The following is a 23,495-nucleotide window of genomic DNA, read 5'->3' on the forward strand; positions in this document are numbered from 1 at the left end:
ACCGCTAGTTAACTATAGTTCTAGGGCAAGTTTTCTTCTCTGCTTTTCTTTTACCACTCTCCACTGAGGGTGGATATCTTTGTTTAATTTCTCTCCTTATGGCTATGGCTGCCTCAGAGGACCCCACATTAAAAAGGAACTCAACTAGAAGACCATGTTTTCAAATTTAAGCATCAAAATATCTTGAACCCTTGAACCTTTTGTTACATAAAGGTTTGCACAAAACTCTGTTTTCTGAAATCCTTTCCCAGATGACAGGCAGTGTTCTCAGGCTTATAGCCAGGCTTGGAGGGTTCACACAGTATAGCTGAAAGTGCACTGGCTTTGGAGTCAGCTGTGGGTTCAAATCTTGACTCGACCAGTTATTACCTGGGTGGCCATGAACGAATCAGTTCACTTCTGTAGAGCTTGGTTTCTTTATCTATGGGATGGGTTGCAGGGATAAGAAGTCTGCTTCACACAGTTGTTGGGATTTGCGGGGGCAGATATGGGTGAAGAATGTAGCAGTAGATCGATAAAAGTTAGTTGTTGTTGTCTTTAAGCTGGTTGTCCTGAGACTGTCTGCAGATATTCAAGGGCAGCCATGAAGGGCATGATCTTTGGAAGCAAAGAAACCCCGTCCTGTCACTCATCAGCTGAGTGACCTCAGCCTGGTCATTTTACTTCTGTAAACCTAGTTCTCATCTGTAGAATGGAATCAGTGCCTTCTTTCAAGGATTTTTTTGGTGAGGACGAAATGAGACAATGTGTAAAAATCTCCTGTTCTGCTTCACTTCCTTCCCTTTGCTCCTCCAGTGCTCTGAAAACAGAGGCAAGACCAAGGAAGTCAGAGTCCCACCCATGTGTGACAAGCTAGAAGCCCTCAGGCTGGCATATTCCGTTCCCCAGACCTCAGTGATCTTGGACCATGCACAAATGTGCTCCTCGCCATTTCAGGGGAAGCCTGCATAGTACAGACAATGTATGCTTCTCTCCTGTGGGCAAGAAAATGATTTAACTCAGTTCTGCACGACCGTACAAAACTCTTAGGTAAACAGGTCCTAAGGTGAATTTACCCTATTGATTAAATGTGTGCGCGTGCACGCGCGTGTGTGTGTGTTTAAGAGACAGAGGAAGAAAAAGAGACGGTCTGTTATCTAAAACAAAGACCTCACACTATATTTGGCTTCCCCAGACCTGGGAGGGAACGGGGTGGGGGGGGATATTATCCAGGTCAGAGTTTGTTTCATTTGCATCCCTTTTTTACCAGAGGGAGAGTCTGTATCAGCTACATTCAGAGAGAAAATGCCAGGAGATAAAATACTGACAATGAGTGACAACTGTTACTCTTCCATCATTTTCAATATCACTGCAGTAATGCTGACCTCAGTCCCCCCAAACCACGAGCAGAGGGAGCTACTGGTTTTAGGAGACGCCCTGGATTTTAGCTCTTGAAGAGAACAGGTCACCTTCTCCAAAGTTTCCCCTCTTATGTTGAGCTGAGCACGCATCCTACAAGGTGCACTATGAAGAAAAGTGTTCTGTGGTCACATATGTTTGGAAAATGCTGTGAACTATATCCTCACCTCAGAGGTTCCCAATTCACAGTAGAATTTCAAAGTTCTGTAAAGTGCTATAGTAAGGAAGTCTACTTAAACGCACATAGCTCAGCATTGGCTATTTATTTATTTATTTATTTACTTACTTACTTACTTACTTATTTATTTTTGGCTGTGTTGGGTCTTCGTTTCTGTGCGAGGGCTTTCTCTAGTTGCGGCAAGTGGGGGCCACTCTTCATCGCGGTGCGCGGGCCTCTCACTGTCGCGGCCTCTCTTGTTGCGGAGCACAGGCTCCAGATGCGCAGGCTCAGCAATTGTGGCTCACGGGCCCAGTTGCTCCGCGGCATGTGGGATCTTCCCAGACTAGGGCTCGAACCCGCGTCCCCTGCGTTGGCAGGCAGATTCTCAGCCACTGCGCCACCAGGGAAGCCCAGCATTGGCTAATTTTTAAACCATGGACTTCCATTTCTGGCTATGTGGCAGATTAGACACCGTGAATGAGGGAAAAAAAAGCTAGATAAAAGTCTGGATATAAAACCCACTGATGTTTAATATGTGTCGCGGGATGGGTCACTAGGGAAGCGGTCTCAGATGGAGACTTGTGTGCCGTGGTTTCGTGGGGGTGCCGTCAGGCAGTGGAGACTCAGGATGGTGCAGCATCACCGGTGGGTGACACAGGAGTCTGCACCACCGCCCACGCACCTTAACTGTGCCCTCTGACCCTGCTCGTGCCTGATTCCAGGTGTCCCACTTCCATCTTATGATGGGTCATAACTGGGATCATTGTGTCACAGGGAATGTTACACGTGCCAAGAGGCTCTCTAGCTTTCACGCTTCACCTTGAATCGGTGATTACCCACCCTCACTCTTTTATTATCTTCTCCGGTGCACCAGTAGACCTCGCACAACAGCCATCTAGCTCCACAGTCTTTGTTACCGTCACCTCCCCCAGACCTCTCAACAGCTTGAGATGTTGCACCAGCCTGTGCAGCACCTCCCGCGGGTGTCTGGTCCCGTCTTCCCCCCACGAGAATGCTGACAGCTGCTCTTTCCGCAGCCTACCAGGGCCACTCACTACTGCTCCTACTGCCGGAGACGGGATGGGAGGTTTGCTGGCACGTGTTTAACACCCCACTCTTCAGTGGGGGGAAAAATCTTGATATGTTGTATTTGCTCATTTCTGTGGTGTAAATACTCCCACCATAGCCAGCCGCAAGCTACTAATGTGATGGCACTGAATGTGTGGTTGGGAAGAGATGTCGACAGTCCACACTCACAAGCTGGTGTCGGTTGGCTCAGCACGTCACTGGATGAGGTCCTCATTGCCAGATGGATGGTGGTTAATCCAGCTCCAAAATTCCATCTTTTTTTTTGCAGATTATATTCCATTATAGGCTATGATAAGATATTGGGTAAAATTCCCTGTGCTATACAGTAAATCCTTGTTGTTTATCTACTTTATGTATAGTAGTGTGTATCTGTTAATCCCATGCTCCTAATTTGTCCCTCCCTCCCCTCCCTTTCCCCTTTGGTAACCCTAAGTTTGTTTTCTGTGTCTATGAGTCTGTTTCTGTTTTGTATATAGATTCATTTGTAATATTTGTTAGATTCCACATATGTGATATCGTATAGTATTTTCTTTCTCTGTCCTACTTATTTCACTAAGCATAATATTCTCTAGGCCCATCCATGTTGCTGCAAATGGTAATATTCCATTCTTTTTTACAGCTGAGTAATATTCCATTGTATATATGTACCACATCTTTTTAAGCCAATCCATTAATGAGCACTTGGGTTGCTTCTGTGTCTTGGCTGTTGTAACTAGTGTTGTTGTGAACATTGGGGTGAATGTGTCTTTTCGAATTAGAGTTTTCATTCTTTCCAGATACATACCCAGTAGTGGAATTGCTGGGTCATATGGTAGATCTATTTTTAGTTTTTTAAGGAACCTCCATACTGTTTTCTATAGTGGCTGCACCAATTTACATTCCCACCAACAGTGGAGGAGGGTTCCGTTTTCTTCACACCCTCTCCACCATTTACTATTTGTAGACTTTTTGATGATAGCCATTCTGACCAGTGTGAGGCGATACCTCATTCTGGTTTTGATTTGCATTTCTCTAATAATTAGTGATATTGAATATTTTATGTGCCTGTTGACCATCCGGATGTATTCTTTGGAGAAATGTCTATTTAGGTCTTCTGCCCATTTCTGATTGGGTTATTTGCTTTTTTGATACTGAGTTGTATGAGCTGTTTGTATATTTTGGAAATTAACCCCTTGTCAGTGGTGTAGTTTGCAAATCTTTTCTCCCGTTTTGTAAGTTGTCCATTTGTTTTGTTGATCGTTTTCTTTGCTGTGCAGAAGCTTACAAGTTTGATTAGGTCCCATTTGTTTATTTTTGCTTTTATTTCTATTGCCTTAGGGAGACTGATCCAAAATTCCATTTTAGAGTCTACTTCTGAGGGTCACTCTTGCACCTAACTGCTGTAGGTCAGTTTCCCTGGGACAGACTCTGAGATGGAGATTTTCATGCAGGTTGTTCATTGGGAAGTGCTCTTAGGAGCAACACCTGTAAGCAAGTAAGGGCAGCAGGATGGGCAGAGGGAGAAGTTGAGCTAAGAAGCAATCACAGCGCAAACCTCAGATGATCCCGCAGGGAGCTCTGGAGCTGGGTTGGCCATTCTGAGATATCCCGGCTTTAGAGGCAAGAGGACCAGACCTTTGTACTCTTGGAGGAACCAGTCGCTGAATGCAGGTTTCCTCTCAGGAGGGGCATACCCTTTATTGAAGCAGCTCCTTTTATTTGATGACAGATCCTGGGAAAGAACTCAGCTATGAGCCCTCAGCAGACACCGGAACCTGGAGAAACGGGGGCCTCTGTCTAGAAGGAGGATTCTGGGTGGCACAGCCCAGCATCGCCTGGAATATGTGTCCAGAAATAAACGCTTGAATAACAAGAAGAGAGAGGTTGTGAAAGCACAACTGAACTGACAGCGGGACGTTTTGTCCTCATGCACAGCCATCCTAAGTTAACATCCCACAGATGTGGTAGCATTGACTACCACAGTCAGTTTGGGACTTGATCATCTATTCTAAGGCCCCCATGTCCCAGGTGAGGAAACCATAGCCCAGAGAGAGGAATTGCCTTGTCCAAGATCACAGGATGTGTTAGTAGCAGAGCTGGAACTCCCATCTACTCTAGGGCCTTTGTTCCATGTTGTACTTCTTGCTTAATGTGTATAATTTTGCAGTTTTGTTTAGTTATTTGAATAATGGCCGTTTCCACCACTAGATTAAAGGCTCCCTAACAACAGGGGCCATAACTCTTTCTCACAAATATATTGTCAGTGTCCAGCACAGTGTCTGGAATGTACTTGGTGCTTATAAATACTTCTGTTGAATGAAGGAATGCATGCTTCAGAATCCCTCTGGCTTTTTTTTTAGGCGTCAGGCTGAGGGGACAGGGGGAATGGAAGGTGACGGGATGCATCCCTGAAAAGATCAGGCGGCCGGGCTGAGCCGCGAGGAAACCTAGCTCAGAGCAATAAGCACGCACACGTACTGTCAGTCCATGCAGGCTTTGAGCCAGACTGCTGGGGTTCAAATCCCAGCTCTGCGGCTTACAAGCCACATAGTGGTGAACAGCCTTCCTAATTTCTCTAATTCCCCCGAGCAGAGACTGCAAAAATACTTTCTTCCTCTCTCAGGGATCTTGTGAGGATTAAATGAGTTAATAAAGCACTTAGAACAGTGCCTGACACATGGTAAATACTTGATAAATGGTAGCTGCGTGTGTTACATCCTTCATGTTCCCCAGGTGACTGTAACTATTGTACAGTATGGTCATGATCTCACGGATTTCTCCCTGTCCCCAGTCATGGGGCTACAGGCAGAGCTCAGCACGAGATCCAGCATGTCACACCCGATCCCAGACTCGGAACCTCAAAGGTCCGTGTTTAAGGGACCATTGGAGCAAATCTGATACCAGGTAGGAGCGGGGAGTGAGGATGGATAGTTTGTAAGTGCAGGCGGTGCAGATGCAGCTGTTAGTGCTGGATTTCCATATTGATTTGAAATCTCTTCCTATTGGGATTGTTCAACAAGCCATCATTCTAATGGATGTAACCACAGGCTGTACAATAAAGCACTAATCCACCACTTAGCGCAAATGCTGCCTGCATTAAGCCCTGTAATTTTTTTGAACTTTTTATTGAAATATAACATAATACAGGAAAGCACACAAATCATTAAGCCTACAGCTCAATAAATTTTCACAAGATGAACACACCCATGGAACCCACACCCCCATAAAGAAAAGGGACGTTACCAGGCCCCTCAGAAAACCTGCTCGTGTCCCTCCCGGTCACTATCTCACCCCAAAGAAAATCACTCTCCTGACTTCCAGGACTTACGTTTAGTATCTCCTGCTTTGAACGTTGCGTAAGTGAAATTGTACAGTTGGCACCCTTATCGTATCTGTTTGTTTTTTTTTTTTCATTGGACATTATGTTTCTGAGATTTATCCACACTGCCTCACAGAGTTGGGGTTTGTAATCCTTCAGTTTCTGGGCAGTTTCCATTGTGTGAAAGTAGCATAACATACTCGTTCTGGGACTGATGGGCATTTGGGTGGTTTCCACTTTAGGGCTATTATGAAGAGAGCGGCTATGAACATTCTTATGCATGTTTTTGGCTGAACGTGTGTATGCATTTCTGTTGGGAACATACCTAAAAGTGGAAGTGTTGGCTCTCAGAGCTCGCGTAGGCTCAGCTGTAGTCAATACTGCCAAACAGTTTCCCGAGCCCTATATTTTAAAGAACTTTTAAAAATACATGAATAAGATGATTTAGAAAAACTGGAAAATGTGGAGAAGTAGATATTAATAAGTAATAGAACCACACTCAATTACATCACCTAGGAATCATCCCTATTCATATTTTGGTATGTCAATTTTTATCAATATTTTTATATATACTTGTGTATTTTTTTACCAAAAAAAAAAAAAGAACCATTTTGCATATTCTATTTGGTAACCTGATTTTTTATTTAGCAATAGATTATGAACCTCTTCCATGTCAATAAATGCACATCTGCAATTTCATTTTTTAAACTTTTTTGTATGAAAGTATTCAAGTATCTGTATTTGAACAGAACAGTACAATGAACTTCTATGTACCCATTGCTCAGATCAATGATTATCAACTTATAGTCAATCTTGTTTCATTTACACATCATCCTCCCCTATTATTTTGAAGTGTTTATCATTTTATCCATAAATATTCTAACAACTATCGAGGAGAAGGACTAGAGAAGAGTAGAGAAGAAGAGAAGGACTCTTTTTAAAACCATAACCACAGTAATATTATCACATCTAAAACAAATAGCAATGTCTTTAATATCAAATATTCACTCAAATACAACCATCTTAATGGTTGTATAATATTCCAGTGTAAGAACGTAGCATAATTTATCTAACCAATTTCCTATCATTGGACTTCTTGGTTGTTTTTGATTTGTTCTCCTGTTATATAAACAGTGCTTAGATGGACATCTTCGGAGTTACATCATTCTAATACTCTAGTTCCATAAGATAAATTCCTAGGGCATGCAGCTTTAAGGTTCTTGACCCTTAACTGAAGTCCTCTAGATTTATACTGGGTTTCAGTTGCTGAAAATAGCTAGTTCATAAATGCTTTTGCTTTGAATGCTTTGAAACAAATGAGCTTTTTGCATAAGAAATGAAAGCAAAGCAAAAAAAAAAAAAAAACAGGGTGTAAGAGGTTGACAATACCTCAGACATGACTTTTTGCCCTGTAGCATAGTCATCAGAAGCAAAGGAGCAGTTTATGGAGAGCAAAATGAAAACAAAAAATGGTCACGAAATAAACCCTGCCCCCTAATTTACTGGCAATGTCCAACTGACCCATAGGCAGACCCAATCTGCATCTGCGAGATCATTTCTCTTCCCCAGGATTCTTCACATAAAATCTTTGTCTTACGCAGTACTCCCTTTAATCCCAGCCGCTCCACAAGTGATTGTTCTGATGGTTTTCACTCAGATGAGCCTATTGCCAAAGACTGTAATCCATTCAACTTTTTCAATGCAAGGGAAAACTTCCATTTGTTCTCTACAAACTATAGCCTTTGACCACGTCTTTTTCTGGATCTTCTCTGTAATATTAACTGACACTTTGCAGTTATGATTTCACTTAAAAGTAAAATAAAATAAAATTATATTAAAAAGTCAGAAACCTCACAAGTTCGCCAAGCGCATCTCCGAGAACCTGTACGGTGCTCAGGTGCAACACTTAGGATGCTAGGCCAAAAACCAACTTGCAGCCCACTGTGAGAAAAGTGACGCTCTGTCATTGGTCCAACCCACGACCCACAGGAGTACAAAGCAATAATAATAATACAATAGCAGGCAGTTCAAACGCTGTTATTCCAAAATTAATGCTTGTAAGTATATTTCAGCAGGTATACATTTCCTCATGGCTCTACTCCAGAAGTGCATAAGAACAAGAATCATCTTTAAAACCAGTTTTCCAGTCACCTTCCCCTCCCCTGATCTACTGTATTGACAGGTAGTATATCATGGCTTTTGGAACCAGCCTGAATCCCGGCTCCACCACTGACAAACTGTTTGAATATGGGCAAGCTACCTAATCTCTCTGAATCTCATTGCCCTCATCTGTAAAATGAGGACAATAATAAAACTTGGTTGTGGTGGGTAAATGAATTAAGATGCATATGTCTGGCACTTGGATTGCATGTGTTAAACACACATACAAGCAACGCAGTCAGTATTCCTGATGGCTTGTGTTTATACCTCACTCCACCTGCTTGACCATGCCACTGGGATTCTGTCCATTCTTTTTTTTTTTTGGAAAAAAGACACGTTTTTTCAGCATCATGATCAGACTATTACATTTAGCAATCAACAGCATGGGTGCAAAAAAAAAAAAAATCTACATTAAAACACTTTGTTGGAACGCTTTACACTTTCCACAGAACAGAAACTAAAATAACCTGTTATACAACTAGTCACAAATACAGTCCTCGAGTTTTTTTGCCCATACACATGAGTATTGTCTAAAACATGTCTTCTTTGTAGCAGCTGGGCCCTGCCACCACTGTGCTTGGCTGAGTTCACAAATCTGTTGTAACCTGTAACTTCCCTGTCACTTCTCTGGCTCTCCTCTCCTGCTAAGCCTGCTAAGCTTTGTTTCCTGGCAGTAATCAAAACCTTCTGCCCCTGCCATAGCTCCTGCTGCTGCTGGAACCGCCATGGGCACCTTGGTTTCGGGGTTTGGCAAAGTACTGGCCTCCACCACCATAGGGGCCAGAACTTCTGCCTCCAAAGTTTCCTCCTTGCATGGGTCCAGAATTTGAAGATTGATTGTTGTAACTGCCAAAATCATTGTAGCTTCCACCACCTCCAAAACGGCTTCCATCATTACCAAATCCATTATAGCCATCCCCACTGCCACGATATCCCCCGCCACCATGGCTGCCGCCAAAGCCACCTTGACCACTGAAGTCTCCTCCGCGACCAAAGCTGTCATTCCCACCAAAACCACGTCTGCGACCACCACCAAAGTTTCCAGAACCAGTTCAACCTCTTTGGCTGGATGAAGCACTAGCCATCTCTTGCTTAGATGGGGCTTTCCTTACTTCACAGTTGTGGCCATTCACAGTGCGGTATTTCTGAATGACAATCTTGTCTACGGAGTCATGGTCATCAAAGGTTACGAAAGCAAAGCCTCTCTTTTTGCCACTGCCTCAGTCAGTCATGTTTTCAATCACTTCAATTTTCCCTTACTGTTCAAAATAATCTCTTAGGTGATGTTCTTCAGTGTCTTTTTTTTTTTTTTAATTTATTTTTGGCTGGGTTGGGTCTTCGTTTCTGTGCAAGGGCTTTCTCTAGTTGCGGCGAGCGGGGGCCACTCTTCATCGCGGTGTGCGGGCCTCTCACTATCGCGGCCTCTCTTGTTGCGGAGCACAGGCTCCAGATGCGCAGGCTCAGTAATTGTGGCTCACGGGCCTAGTTGCTCCGCGGCATGTGGGATCTTCCCAGACCAGGGCTCGAACCTGTGTCCCCTGCATTGGCAGGCAGACCCTCAACCACTGCACCACCAGGGAAGCCCCAGTGTCTTCTTTAATGGCACCAACAAAAACCTTTTTCACAGTTAAGTGGGCACCAGGTCTTCGAGAATCTTCTCTTGAGACGGCCTCTTTGGTTACCCAACTCTCCCATCCGCCTTGTGTGGCCTTACCTTCATGGCCGCATCCAACCCCTCCACAGCAGCGTCTGTGACAAACCCGAAGCCTCTGGGGCACTTGGTGTTTGGATCCCTCATTACCGCACAGTCTGTGAGCGCTTCCCACTGCTCACAATGGCTCCTCAGACTCTCGTCGGTTGTTTCAAAGCTCAGACCTCCGGTGAAGAGCTTCTGTAGCTGTTCGGGCTCTTTGGGTGACTCTGACTTAGACATGATGGCAGTGGAGGGCGGGCGGGGGGGAGACGTCAACGATGCTTACTTGGCGGTGTCCACGGGCAGAAAAGCTGTCCATTCTTTAGGAGAGATTTTCTTGTCACCTGTGCGGGGACCCAGAGTTTTCTCATTCCTATCTGATTGGAAAGAAAGTCAAATGCTGGAGAGCATACAGCTAAGAAGCTTAGGGTGCTATAGTTTGTCCTTTGCCTTGAGAGACAAAGAGCTAGATACTTTTCAGGCATTGTTTTTAAGATTAAATTAGTTAGTACACAGGAAGCGTTTAGAACATGAGCAGCTACATCATAAGGACCATCTCTTTTGTAACATAAAGAGGCTACAAATTTAAGTCACACTTCTTATATTTTTCCAGCTAGCCATAGGATCCATCACATGAATTTTTCACAGGAAGTCAAGTGTCTCCCTCTAGGAGCTTCACCTCCCCCTTGAAATGTCTAATGAATAGCTTTATTGCTTACCTTCCACACCCAGAGGTGGAGGGAGAACATTGGTGCTGTGTCCTCCATTGCTTCTCACTGCCACAACGTGTCGCTGTCAAGAACAGGTCCTCCAAGCTCTTAGAGACCGTACTAGCCGTTCTTCTGACGTGTCACTGATCCACACCATCATAGCTCTCAAATCCCATAGGGTTTGATTAGGAACCTTCCCCCAGACAGTCAGGCTACCTGCATGTGAGAGGTTGCCTTTAGGGGCTCCAAGATGCCTTTTCCCTGCTCAGTCTGAGGGAAGCCACCCTAGTGTATAACCATAGAGGTTTTCTGGGCTTTTTCTTGTTGAAAACCTATAGAGAGAGCACAATTTTTTTTTTTTTCTATTGAGGAGCCCAGAACGTCACATAAATCATTTCAATAGATGGACAGTAATGTGGAATGAGACATTTTCCCAAAGTCAAACCTCATCACAGCAGAACATTGCCATCCCCCTTGCGATTAGAAGGACCCCCCCGCCCTTACAAACTTACTCACCTGGACTTTATCTTCCCAAAATTTCCCATGGAAATGAGAACAAAGTCAGCAAGAATGCTTGCAGAAGCACTTTTCTGCCCTGAGCTTCAAGAAAATGCAGGACGGTCAAATCAAACAGCCTGAGAAGTGCCAAGAATGATGTTTCAGCAAGTTTCCTCAGATTGCATATGAGGCAGACAGACAGAGTTTTGAGGGTCAGGAAATTCTGACTGTTTTGATGCTGTTCTGTCAGGCCCATGGGTACCATTTAAGGAAAATGCATGTCCTGGCCCTTCAGCACATCTGTGTGTTTAGCTTTAGGAGTCGTTCTGGGTCAGATTAGCTCCAACCAAGAGTTTCCTTGCAGAATGTGGGTGCAAAGTAAAGGAAACCAATTAGAACATTGCTTTGCAAGATAATCAGAAGAGCTTTGCAAGACAATCAGAAGAGCTTATTCGGGAATCCATTAAATAAAGCCAAATCCAAACAACTAGTTAAGGCGAGAATCTGAATCTCCATCCCTGCCCTGAAACAGCCCAAAATGCACATTAGCTGAAAAGCAACCTTTAGATCCAGTGAACTTTCTCTGAAGGTCTCCTACTGCCCACGCCAGGACTGGGGTGGGGAAAGGAGTGGTATATGTTCAGAACAGGGCTGCCCCTTTGCACAGTTCCAGGGGCTACCATTCGCAATGTGTGTTTCAGAGTGAATGGCACCCCCAAAAAACTCAATTTGTAGAATACAGTGTTAATAGTGGCCCTGAGGTTGTACAGTTGAGCAGCACTTTATTGGTAGTTATACAGAGATAAAAATAAGAGCTTAAAGAGCTCTCAGGGCCTGGGGCCTGGGAGCGGGGAAGTGCTGGAGAAGGGATCACAGGCCAAATTATTGGTAAGAGTTTCAATGGTGATTTGTAGACTAGATACCGCCTTAAAAAGGGTGTGTTTGGACTCATTTACCTTTTCCCTGCAATACGTCTGTGGTTCTTTGAGTTTACTCCATTAGGAAGTGTTTGGTCTAGAAAAGTGACTAGGAAATGACCAGGTAAAAAGGATATAGAGTTGGGGGAGGGATCTCTGGCAGAGAAAACACACGATTGCAGCCAGGACAGGACCTGGAAGGTTGGGTGACTGTAGACACCTTTTGCTAAGTTCCTGCTCTGTCTCAGGCACTGGGCTAGGGATTGATGTAAGGTCATGTCAAATGTGAGAGGAAGATGAGAGTTTAATCCTGGGATCAGGTAGTAAACAGAACATCTTTCAAACTGAGGCAGCTCAGCAGACCCTGGGTAAATGGGGGCCCGGTGCGGGGGGCGGGGCGGGGCGGGGCCGGGGTGGAGCTGGCCGTGGTCCTGAACAGAGGTTTTGCATCTTCCGGGCTCTCTCTGAATGTCCCACGACAAAGACAAGCTGTGGCAGACAGCCGCCCCACGTCCAGGAGGCCATCAGAAGCTGCCCCTCATGGCGGCAGGCAAGACCCAAGTTGTGAACTGAGAAGGGAAACCTTTCACCACACACTGCCCCCAGCAACTGCACCGCACCTCAGACCCCTGCAATTTCCCCTCATACTGACACTTAGCGAATTCCTGAGCAGTTCTTGTTCTCCAGCAAGTAATCCCCACCATCAATCAAGCAGAAGAACACGGGTCAAAAGCTCACAGGCTTGTGGCCTTGTGCCTTATTCCATCGTCTGTTGTCTGTTTCAAAATTATAAGCCAGGGGTTCTCTGGAGATTGCCAGTGTGCTGAAGAAACAGAAAAAGCCTGTTTCTCTGCTGATGCATGTTTTCTGTCCACACTGGCTGGTCCATGAACAATCCTTCCATCCCATTTAGTCATTGAGCACAATAGGTAGTAATGGGTATTGTAGGGTGGGGCTTACATTCTTTAAAAAACAAAAAAAAATACTCAACCAGTTTATCTCAGAACCGAAAACTGATTGCTGAACTGCCTCCAAAGGGTACGCTTTTTTTTTTTTTTCAGGTGGGGTAAGTTTCTGTGTGTTGATGGATGGCAGGAGAGGGCAGTGGTTAGGAAAACTACTATATATAAAATAAATAAGCTTCAAGGATATATTTTACAGCACGGGGAAATATAGCCATTATTTTATAATGACTTTAAGTGGAGTATAATCTATAAAACTACTGAGTCATTATGTTATATACCGTAGACTAATATAAAATTGTAAATCAACTATACTCAAAAAAAAAAAAAAAAAAAGTCGGTGACTCCTAGATTCAGACAGACCAGAGTGGAAGTCCTGGCTTTGCCACCTTCTCATTGTGTGACTTTAGGCCGGTGACTTCATTTCTGTGAACCTCAGTTTCTCTGTCTTTGAAATTATAGTACCTGCCTTGCAGGGCTCTTGTAGGGATTAAATGAGATAATACGTGTGAGGCCCTGGGGCCCTGCCTGACACTCAGAAAGTACTCTGTAGGTAATGGCTGTCATTAGGGTAATTTTCAAAGCCTAATCCTCCCCAGAGTTTTTGCACTCAAGGATAGTTAGCTTCTTCCACACCCCCTCCAAGTTCTAATTTGCTTCTAAATGTGATGGGGTAAATAGACAAAAAGCAGGCTGCGGAAGTGAGGGGACCAGGAAGAGGCACATTACACTCCTTCACAAGGCCGACGTGCCCATCTTCCCTTCCCAACGAGGTTCAGAACTCCTAATAGCAGTTGCCTAGAAACCGGAGCTGTGGGGGCTTCTGCTCCCTTCCAGAAATCGCCCTAATTGGGATGCATATGGAACGGTTTGTTGACATTTGGCGGGTTTTTATTCTTCTTCTTCCAGAAGAGATGCATACATCTCTCATACAAATGCTGACTCACATTCATTAAAGAGTAGCCCTGGGCCAAGGTACCTTTTCACCACAAAGGAACCAGTGGGGATGGCAGCCTTGCTCAACATCCTCTGACAAAATGACCATTTGAGGTTGCTGTCACTGTGCTTACATTTCAAGATGTTTACAAGGTCTGAGATGGATTTTGGTGGAGGATGGTGTGTGAACAAGGGGGTGTGTGTGTGTGTGTGTGTGTGTGAATCGTGAGGTCACAAAAGCTTGCAAAGTCCATGAACTTGTGCCATCAGTCAAAGCACAACGTATGCCTATTGTGTAACCTGGTATTAAGGTCTGGATCTGTGTTCCTTTGAGGGGTTTAAACACCACTTGTGGTCACTGGGCACAAGGTAGGTCAGAGACCACATTACAAGCTAAAGAAATAACTTTCCTGAGAGGCACATGCGGAGCCTGTTTCATTTGATCACTTCTTCCAGAACACCGCTATAGTCTAGTTCCCAGCTGGAAAAAAAATAAATTTCAGAGGCATCCACTTATCTCTGTCCTGTTCGGATGATTCAGCTTCTGCACAGACGGTTCTGTACACCCACTCCACCCAAAGAGAATGCGAACGTGCCACATCAGAGTAGGGTTGCGCCATTGTTACGTGCCCAAAAGGAGGCGTGTATTTAATTCAGATTAGAGATGCAAGAATTTCAAATGGTTAGTTATTCAGGCAACAGATATTTTCTGAGGACTCCCCATGTGCTGGTTCTGGGGACACAGAAAAGATTTAGAAATTGTCCCTGCCCTCTGGGAGCTCCGTCTGGTAGTGGGGTAGGAGGAGGGCGTGCCTGGACAGAAACAAGTCAACCGACAGTTGAGGGCAGCACATGCCAGAGGTACCTGCTCCAGCACGGGAAAAGCAGAGGCAGCGTCCACACAGGGTGGGGTTTACACCTCAGTAAGTTCCAAAGGATGAGCAGAAGTTAGCCAGGTGAAGAAGAAGAAAGGGCATTCCAAGCAGAGGGACAAAGGCACGAGATGAGGCAGAGCATGGTCGTGTAGCATGATGGTGTTGCTAGAGCATCAGGGGGCAAGGAGGAGGCTAAGGGGATGGGACAGATCCAGCTCACGCAGAGCCCTGGAGGCTGTACGGGGAAGCCTGGGGACGGTGTGCAATATTGGAAAGGATCGGAGAGGAAAAGAGGTCCAAGATAGGGAGGCCAGTGAAGAGGGAAGGGCAGGGGAAAGATAACGGCAGCCTGATTTCAAGCCATGGCATCCAGGATGGAAAACTTCTGTTACTTAGCCCCTCAGAAGTGTACAGCCCTGAGACAAAGCAGGCTGGGGCCAGCCCAGGTGGCGGGGAGCTGCGAGGACAGCGGGGTGGTGCACTCTTCATAGGATGTGCATCTTCACGTTTAAGAAGCTGGCTCTGTTGCCCGGTGGAGGACCAAACCATCGGGGAGCAGTGCTAAGAGGCAAGAACATTTTAGTCGTTCCAAAGCCCCAGCCAAACATGTCATGCCGTTTTCAATTCCTTGAGCGGTGCCTAAGGTGGCAGAGGGTTTAGAAGAGAGCGCATAGAGATTCGCAGAGGTACAGCTTTTTTTGCATCTTAATTTTACTCATCACCAACTTACCTACGTGTGTACCCAACTGTGCTTTGTTGTACAGATTGTACTCTGACTTTTTAAAAAATGCTTTCACATCTATTTCCTCATTTTTCATCTTTCACGAGTCAGATAAGATAATAGTATCTCAAAAAGACAGATGAGGAAGACAGGCTCAGGCCTGGATACGAGTCCAGACTCCACTGCACCCCATCTGGGTGACCTTGCATAAGTCACCGAACCTCTCTGTACTTCAGTTTCCTCACTGTGAGATGGGGTGGTAATACTGCTAATTGCTGCCTTGGAGAATTGTTTTAGAAGTTAGAGAGATTAGTAACTTTAAAGCCTTTTCATAGTTATTGCCACGTGGTAATTATTGATGTTCTAGTGGTGATGGTGGTCGTGATAGAGGCAGTGGGGTGATGCTTATCCCTAAATCAATAGGGCAGAGGGGCTGACTATTCTGCCTAAATCACACAGCCAGTTAGTTGTTGGTAGAATTAGAATTAGAACCCGGCTTTCTAACTGACCTTAATGTCCCACTTTCGCCCAAACCCATCGGCCGGATGATCATCTCCTGTCTCCAGCGGGGTCTCCCAGGCTGGATGTGGGTTCCTTATATTCTTCTTTCCATCTCTTGCTCCTCCTCTTTTACCTCTTTGTCTTCCTTTCCCGCTTTCTTCATTTTCTTTAGTGAAGGTCTGAGATAGAGATTAAATAAAGGAAGAACCCAGAAAAGAAAACCACTTAAAATAATTAGAAGGTCTCTGCATGTCAATTTTTATTCAGCAGAGCAGAGGTTAATTCCCTGGCCCTTTAGCTTAATAAATTTCATTACTTAACATGACAACCAAGCGTTGATCCTACCACCACCACGTACAGTGGATTCACAGACCTTTATGAATTACTGTGTAATGCAGTTGACCGAACCCCAAAATAATTGTGGTCTTATTAGACTGTTCTTGCCGCTACCCTCAGAGGAGAGAAACTCCTAAGCTTGACACGTGAACCAAGTGCCGCTTCCCAGAAGCCTGTGGAGGCTCAGAGCCAAACAGCCGTCCTGTGTGCAAAGCAAGAGAGTTGTAACAGCACTCATTTATAGCTTCATGGAGATGATGACGATGGTGATGAAAATAGTGGTTGTTACCATTTATTGAAGATCTCCGATGTGCCAGGCATCATGCTAACTGCGTCTCATACATGGTTTCAACAATATCCTGGGAGGGTATCAATTTATCCCAGTGCTACAGATGAGCAACGTGCATCTCAAAGAGGTAAAAATGACTCACCCAAAGTCACAGACATTGAGTGGCAAGGAAACGATGAACAGTTAAACCTGGAAGAGACCTTTTCTAAAACCAGTGCATCTTCCTCATGCAACGCTGTGGAATCAGGCTACCTGGGTTTAAATTCCAACTCCACCAGTTACTAACCTCTGGTCAGACTACTACTTGACCTCTATGAGCCATGCTTTCCTCAACAGCAAAATGAAGAGTACTTCCTTCATAGGGATGGTGTGTGGATGCAAGGGGAGAACTGCACATCGAGAGCCTGGCTCAGTGCCGCTCAAGCCATCACTGTGCACCTCCTCCCACCACCCCGGACAGTACCTGCTTCTCTCCAACTGCAGCCACTCTCCTGGGCCCCCAGCCTTCATTCCTTACAGGCTCAGACCCTCCTGTTGTATATTTCCCAGCTGTTCAGGCACCCTCAGTGGAGATGCTCCCAGACCTACCTCTCACAGAAGAGTTTCATGCTTCTAAGTTTCCTTGCCTCATTTCCCATTATCCAAACTAACCTCTCCTAATATCTTTCCCTAGTCCTCGGCCAGTGATTTAGCCAAGATGATGGCATTTCAAACGTGATAATCATGACAGTTTAGTCAAGGAAAAAAGAGACAGAGACAGAGACAAAGAGAGATTGTTAGTTGGGGGCTATATTCAACTGCATAGCAAACAGAGCCCTGAAATTACCATGACTTAAACAAGGTAAAGGCTTACCTCCCTCACATAAAAGAGGTTTACCTTCTGGAGGAAGTACCCAGATTCCTTCTATCTTTTAATCTACTATCCTTAGTGTTTGCTTCCATCTGCAAGCTTTCCTCATGCTCACACAATGGCTACTGGCATTGCAACCATTGTAGCTAAGTTCCAGGCAGCAGGAAGGAAGAAGAGGAAAAAGGGACCAAAGGGCATATGCCACCCAGCTGTGTTAACCTTGTTTATAGAGTTTTCCCAGAAGTCCCTCCCAACGATTTCCTCTTGTACCTCACTGGCTTGTCCTATCTGCCAGGGCAGCTGGAAAATGTAGTTTTGTTTGTTGTTGTTTTGTTTTGTCGACTTTTTATCTAGGTATTTGATGTCCAAGATAATGTGGTCTTTACTAAGGAAGCTCAGGAAATGCACTTTCTGCCATTGGGAGAAAGGGCGAGAGGTAGGGAAGGAAAACCAGTAAATGCTGACTGCCTGCTCTTTGTCAGGCACTGTCTTCAAGGAGTCTGCCTTCTAGTAGGAAAAGCAGACAAGGAACTAGTCAATTGCCATATAGTGTGACGAGTGCAGTATGGGGAGCACATAGACACAGGGAGCTGTGAGGGCACAGAGGAGGCACTTGACCTAGCCTAGAGCTGGAGGGAGGGAGGGAGTAGCAGTATTGAATGGTCAACAGTTGACAGTTTTTCCAAAGCCTTGGAATCAGCAAGTGAAGAAGGGGGAGGAAGTGCTGCAGGAAGAGGCAGAATCATAGGATTCTGAGGGGTAGAGAGATACACATGAATGACTGGATGAGTGGTTATGTTGCAGGAAGGGGGACCCCCTTCCAGGGCCCGAGAGTCGGCTCTTGTCTAACACTTGGAAATGAATTGTCCGAGGAGACACACGTGCTGACAAAGCAAAAGATTTTATTGAGAAGGGGCGCCCGGGTGGAGAGCAGCAGGGTAAGGGATCCCAGGAAGACTGCTCTGCCACGTGGCTCGTAGTCTCGGGTTTTATGGTGATGGAATTAGTTTCTGGTTTGTCTCTGGCCAATCATTCTGACTCAGGGTCCTTCCTGGTGGCACATGCATTGCTCAGCCAAGATGGATTCCAGCGGGGAGGATTCTGGGAGGTTTGTAGGACATATGCACTGGCATCTCCTTTTGACCTTTCCCAAATTCTTCCGGTTGGTGGTGGCTTGTTAGTTCCGGGTTCCTTACCAGGACCTCCTGTCGTAAAACAACTCATGCAAATGGTTACTGTGGTGCCTGGCCAGGGTGGGCGGTTTCAGTCAGTGGTTCCCCTAACAGTTGGAGATAAAGCCCAGATCTTAGAGGGACTTATTGCCATGGGAAAAAGTCTGAACTTCATCCTGAGAGCAGTGGGAAGCCATTGAAGGGTTTGGAACACTCTGATGGGAATGAGTCTGCATTTCAGAAAGAGCCCTGTGACAGCCAGGTGGACAGTGGATTGAGAAGGAGAAAGACCAGGTAGGAAGCTACTTAGAGTAATAGATGGTTTCTGGCTAGGGTGGTGGCCACAGGAAGTCTAGTGACATTTAGGAAATAGAGTTGACTTCACTTCATTATTAATTAATAAATATGAAGGGAATGAAGGGGGCAAAAGCAATCTCTCCATTTTACAGGTGAAATGAATTGTATTTTGCCACTAAGGTCACTTCTGAATAGCCAAGGAAGACTGTGGCCTGTGGCCAAAGAAAGATTCTAGGCTGTGCCTTCTTCCGACTCAAACAGCGTCTGCTAGGTGCAGGTGCGCTGTTTGCCCAGACCTCAGAAATGCCACGTGAATTTTGCAAAGGAGCCAGAGAGAATAAAACTGAAGCAGATAAAGCGACTCCTCGCTTGCGAGTCAATTTTTCTGTGTCTTTACCACAGTCTCAGTAGCATCTTTCTTCCATCTGATTAAAAAGAACCCTTGAGGGCTTCCCTGGTGGCGCAGTGGTTGAGAATCTGCCTGCCAATGCAGGGGACACGGGTTCGAGCCCTGGTCTGGGAAGATCCCACGTGCCGCGGAGCAACTAGGCCCGTGAGCCACAATTACTGAGCCTGCGCGTCTGGAGCCTGTGCTCGGCAACGAGAGGCCGCGATAGTGAGAGGCCCGCGCATCGCGATGAAGAGTGGCCCCTGCTTGCCGCAACTGGAGAAAGCCCTCGCACAGAAACGAAGACCCAACACAGCCATAAATAAATAAATAAATAAATTTAAAATAAATGTGATTTGAATAAAATATAAAATCTGGTTTAAAAAAAAAAAAAAAAAGGATTCCTTCTAAAAAAAAAAAAAGAACCCTTGAACTGGGCCTCGTCTTTGGGCTGAGTCATTCAGACAGGAGAGAAATCCATCTGAAACTTTTGATCTGAGAGGTGAAATCCTGACTTGGCGAATCTCCCATTGTTAGGCATTACAATTAGCAAATGACCCAGGGAGAGTACAGAGATGTTCAGATGTGATTTAATAATATTGTTGCAGTAAGCACTCAGAATATGTTTGCAATCAATTTGCTGTATACACAATATGGTACCAGAGCAATCTTTTGTGTATGCAGTTGACCTTTATCTCTGGCAATCTTGTCCTATAAAGAAGAGTGAAATCCTCCATTGCAAATCATTGGCCCTCAGGAAATGGCTTTAATTTGCATGCTGACAAAGATATTAACTTGGGGTGGGGGGGGTGTTGATAACCAACACGTCCTTTTGTCTGAAAGGTAGTTCAGAATCTGTGTTGTGCCTACAGTTGACTGAAGTTCAATTACTGTAATAAATGTATTCCAAATTTCATCTCAATTGCATTTGCATTTTAATGAATGATTCTCACCTTCTTGTCAATTTGGCAGCCAGGCAGATTTATTAAGTTATTGTATAAACAGGGCATTCTAATGCGGGAATTTAAATGCAAAATATTTGCTTGGTGTGTTTGAGCTAGGGCTGAGTTATTAATTTGCCTGTAGGGGTTGCCTGAAAATTCAAGAATTTCGGGATAGCGTTTCAGATCCATTCCTCGTTCCATCGTGTTTGCCCTCTCCTCCTCTGAACTCAATATGTCTGGGTGGGCTGACAAAGCAAGACGTGAGCCAGCCAGCTGAAATGGGCTCTCCAAGCCTTCAGCCTCCACAATCTGGGAAGAAACTAATTTATTTGCCATTATTGGAAAACAGTAAAATTTGTTAAGTGAAAATTTCCCATGTAAGCAATTCCCTTCTGCGAGAGCAGGACATCCCTGAAATCGGATATTGCCAGGAGTGTTTGTTCATTTTAATGTCATGCTTCCTCCCCCCATGGAAGCTCTCCTGGCTTTATAGTCCCATATTTCTTGCAGGCAAGACAGAAAATGTGAGTGAAAACCAGCTGGATGCAGAGCCATAATACCATTAAAAGTTGTGTTTTTTTGTTTTTTGTATTTTTTTAAGCACATCTGGGCTGTTGATTTTTAACAAAGTGATTTGCGGTGGTTAATCCCCTGCCCCCCATAATAGAAAGGTTGAACGTGAATTTCTTTCGCTGCCTGTCGACTCTCCAGTACTCCGCAGCTTCCTGCAAGGCCCCTGTGAAGAGAGCTGGGGCTGTCTGTTTTAGATGACCGTCAGTCCCTGTTTCCTTTAGGGCCCTCGGGATGGAGGTGCTGATTCAGGTAATGGGAGACTCATGAGAAGCGGAGTGCCCTCAAAGGGTAAGAATGGCTGCTACAGCTGTGCTTGAAGAACTTTCTGAGATGAATTGACTGCTAGTGTGTGTCAAAGGTTTATTTCAAACTTGTAGGAAGGGAATTGGGCTTCTAATAAAGCCAGTTCGAAGATTTCTTTCTGGAAAGAATATCTTTTAACAGAAAGGAGAGGACAGCTAGACCAGTGCAACTCAAACTTATATGTGTATGTGAGTCATCTCGGGGTCCTGTTAAAATGCAGATCCTCATTCAGGAGGTGTGAGGGGGGCCCAAGATTCTGCATTTCTAACAAGCTCCTGTATGTTGCTAATGCGGCTGCTACAGGGACCACACTTCGAGTAGCAAGCAGCTACATAGCGTCACTCAAGAGTAGGATGACTAGTAAAGATTAATAGCCTTGTTACAAGTCTGACGGGCCAGATGTGCGGGTAAATCTAACACCCCAGAAAGGACTCTCAATCTCATCAGAGAATATCAGAAAATCACTAGATACTTCTCTGAAGGTGCTGTTAATTACTGCCTTTATGTTCCAAGTTCTGTTCCAGATCATCTTTTCTCGGGTCTGAGGCAATTTCTTTCCTAATGCCATATTTTATATCTAATAGGCACATTTTTTTTTCACATTTTAACATCTCTGAACTGGAGATGCAATGTACAATCATGTCTTAATCGAACTGGCATGGATTTTTTCCTTCGTTGTGGTTCATAAAATAATGTCACCTCTTATAACAAATGATGTATTGGTCAGCGATTTTCACCATAATGCTGTGTAACAAACTATCCTAAAACTCAGTGACTTTCAATAAGTATTTCTTCCTTGCTCATGTGTCTGTGGGATAACTGGGGTTTGGCTGATTTAGGTTGAGATTAGCTGGGTTCAGGTCTGTTCCATGCCTTTCTTATTCTTCTGGGTTCAACGAAATAGTGGGGGTTTTTTCTTGTCATGGACCCAACCGAGCAAGCTTATTTCAAGCTTCTTTTCAAGTCATATCTACTAACATCCCATTGGCCAAAGAAGTCATATGGTGAAGCCCAAAGTCAGGATGCTGGGAGTACATTCCACCCCTGAATGTAGGGGATGGGGGAGGGAGTGAGTATTTGCTGAATGATGACCTGATCTGCCACAGGTGGTGACTTGGATTGGGTAAAACATGGTCTAAAGGAGGAAAGTGTAAGCCACCAGCTTCTCTCCTGTGGGCCTAGAGGTGAACTCTGCACAATAAGAACAGCCCAGAGATGCATAGACTCAAAGCTTTAAAGCTTCCTTCTGAATATGCTTGTGTTTGCAGCATGCAGATGGAGAGAGAAATTCTGGAATCATCCCTGCTGGCTCCCAACACTTGCTTTGCTACTTCCCAGCTACTATGACCCTCATCGTTTACTTAACCTCTTCCCTCTATTTTCTCAACTGCAGATCACACCACCCTCTCAGGACTGTTAAGCGAGTTGACAGTAATAATTGTAGCGCCCAATCATGGAGTCCTAGGTACTAGGCACTACACTAAACTCTTTACATCCACTGTCATTTAATCCTCCCAACAGCCCTTTGAGGCAAGAATGACTTTTTTCCTCGTTTGGAGATGAAGAGGCTGTGGTTTAGAGAGGTTTAAAACCTGCCTAAGGGAGTGGCAAAGTAGAGACCCCATCCAAGAGGCTGGCCCCTCCAAGGCTTACCACTGCGTACACTGGCCCTCAGGTCTGAAGGTGCTTGGGAGTGAAACCTGCCCCTTTGGTGTGGCTCCGCTCAGCCCCACTGAGACTATTCCTATTGCCATATTGCGAATTTTTCATTCATCAGCTCACACAGGCTGATGAATGTACAGAGAACATATGTCCCTTAAATGTGAAAACCTACCCGCATGCATTGGTTAAGAGGAAGTGGCATTGGGTAGTGGCATTTGGCATTTATAATCTGCTTCTTCCTTCGTTTGCCTGACGCAGTTAATTATTTGACTCCCCATTGTTCCTCCTGCCATGTTAGCCGTGGGAGTTTTACATCGTGGAAAGCAGTGAACAGGAGGCCCCGGGTGAGTGGATTTAAAGGCGAAAACTGCTCTTCCCTGCAAATAGCTCCCTTCGCGCAAATAGCCTGGTAATCAGCAATAATGATGAAGAAAATGGAGGGAACATACAAGGGAATTAAATGGGAATTTGCTAAAATACTAAGCATTTTTAAATGGGCCTCTGCAGTAACAGGGGAGCACTTCACGGTACACGGAATGAACACCCCGCAGCCTGAAGTTCCCAGAATAGGCTGGTGGGTCTGACCTGAGGGCCCAGACAACCCCTGCCCCCCCCTCACCCCCCGACACCACCACCTCTGTTCATCTCTCAGCCAGGTCTTTCCAGAAGATCTAACCGCTAGGAGTCTGGCTGCCTTGGTTGAAAGGGGCTGCAGTTCTACCAGAAAACTTGCTAGATTCCTCAAATTGCCAACACCAACTCC

General features: G+C 45.1%; 1 protein-coding gene and 1 pseudogene across 5 annotated transcripts in view; one reads left to right on the forward strand and one right to left on the reverse strand.

The window, feature by feature from the left end:
* CCDC60 (coiled-coil domain containing 60) overlaps positions 1 to 23,495 on the forward strand; it is a 166,140-nt gene that overhangs the window by 80,406 nt on the left and 62,239 nt on the right. The gene's annotated exons all lie outside the window — the stretch shown is intronic.
* Positions 1,649 to 12,230, reverse strand: LOC309611447 (heterogeneous nuclear ribonucleoprotein A1-like; annotated as a pseudogene). Its single transcript has 2 exons — positions 9,695 to 12,230; positions 1,649 to 9,400 (listed from the first exon to the last, which is right to left on the reverse strand). The product of its transcript is annotated as a heterogeneous nuclear ribonucleoprotein A1-like (transcript).

This window comes from Balaenoptera borealis (assembly GCF_965194805.1).
Source record: "Balaenoptera borealis genome assembly, chromosome: 14".
NCBI lineage: Eukaryota > Metazoa > Chordata > Mammalia > Artiodactyla > Balaenopteridae > Balaenoptera > Balaenoptera borealis.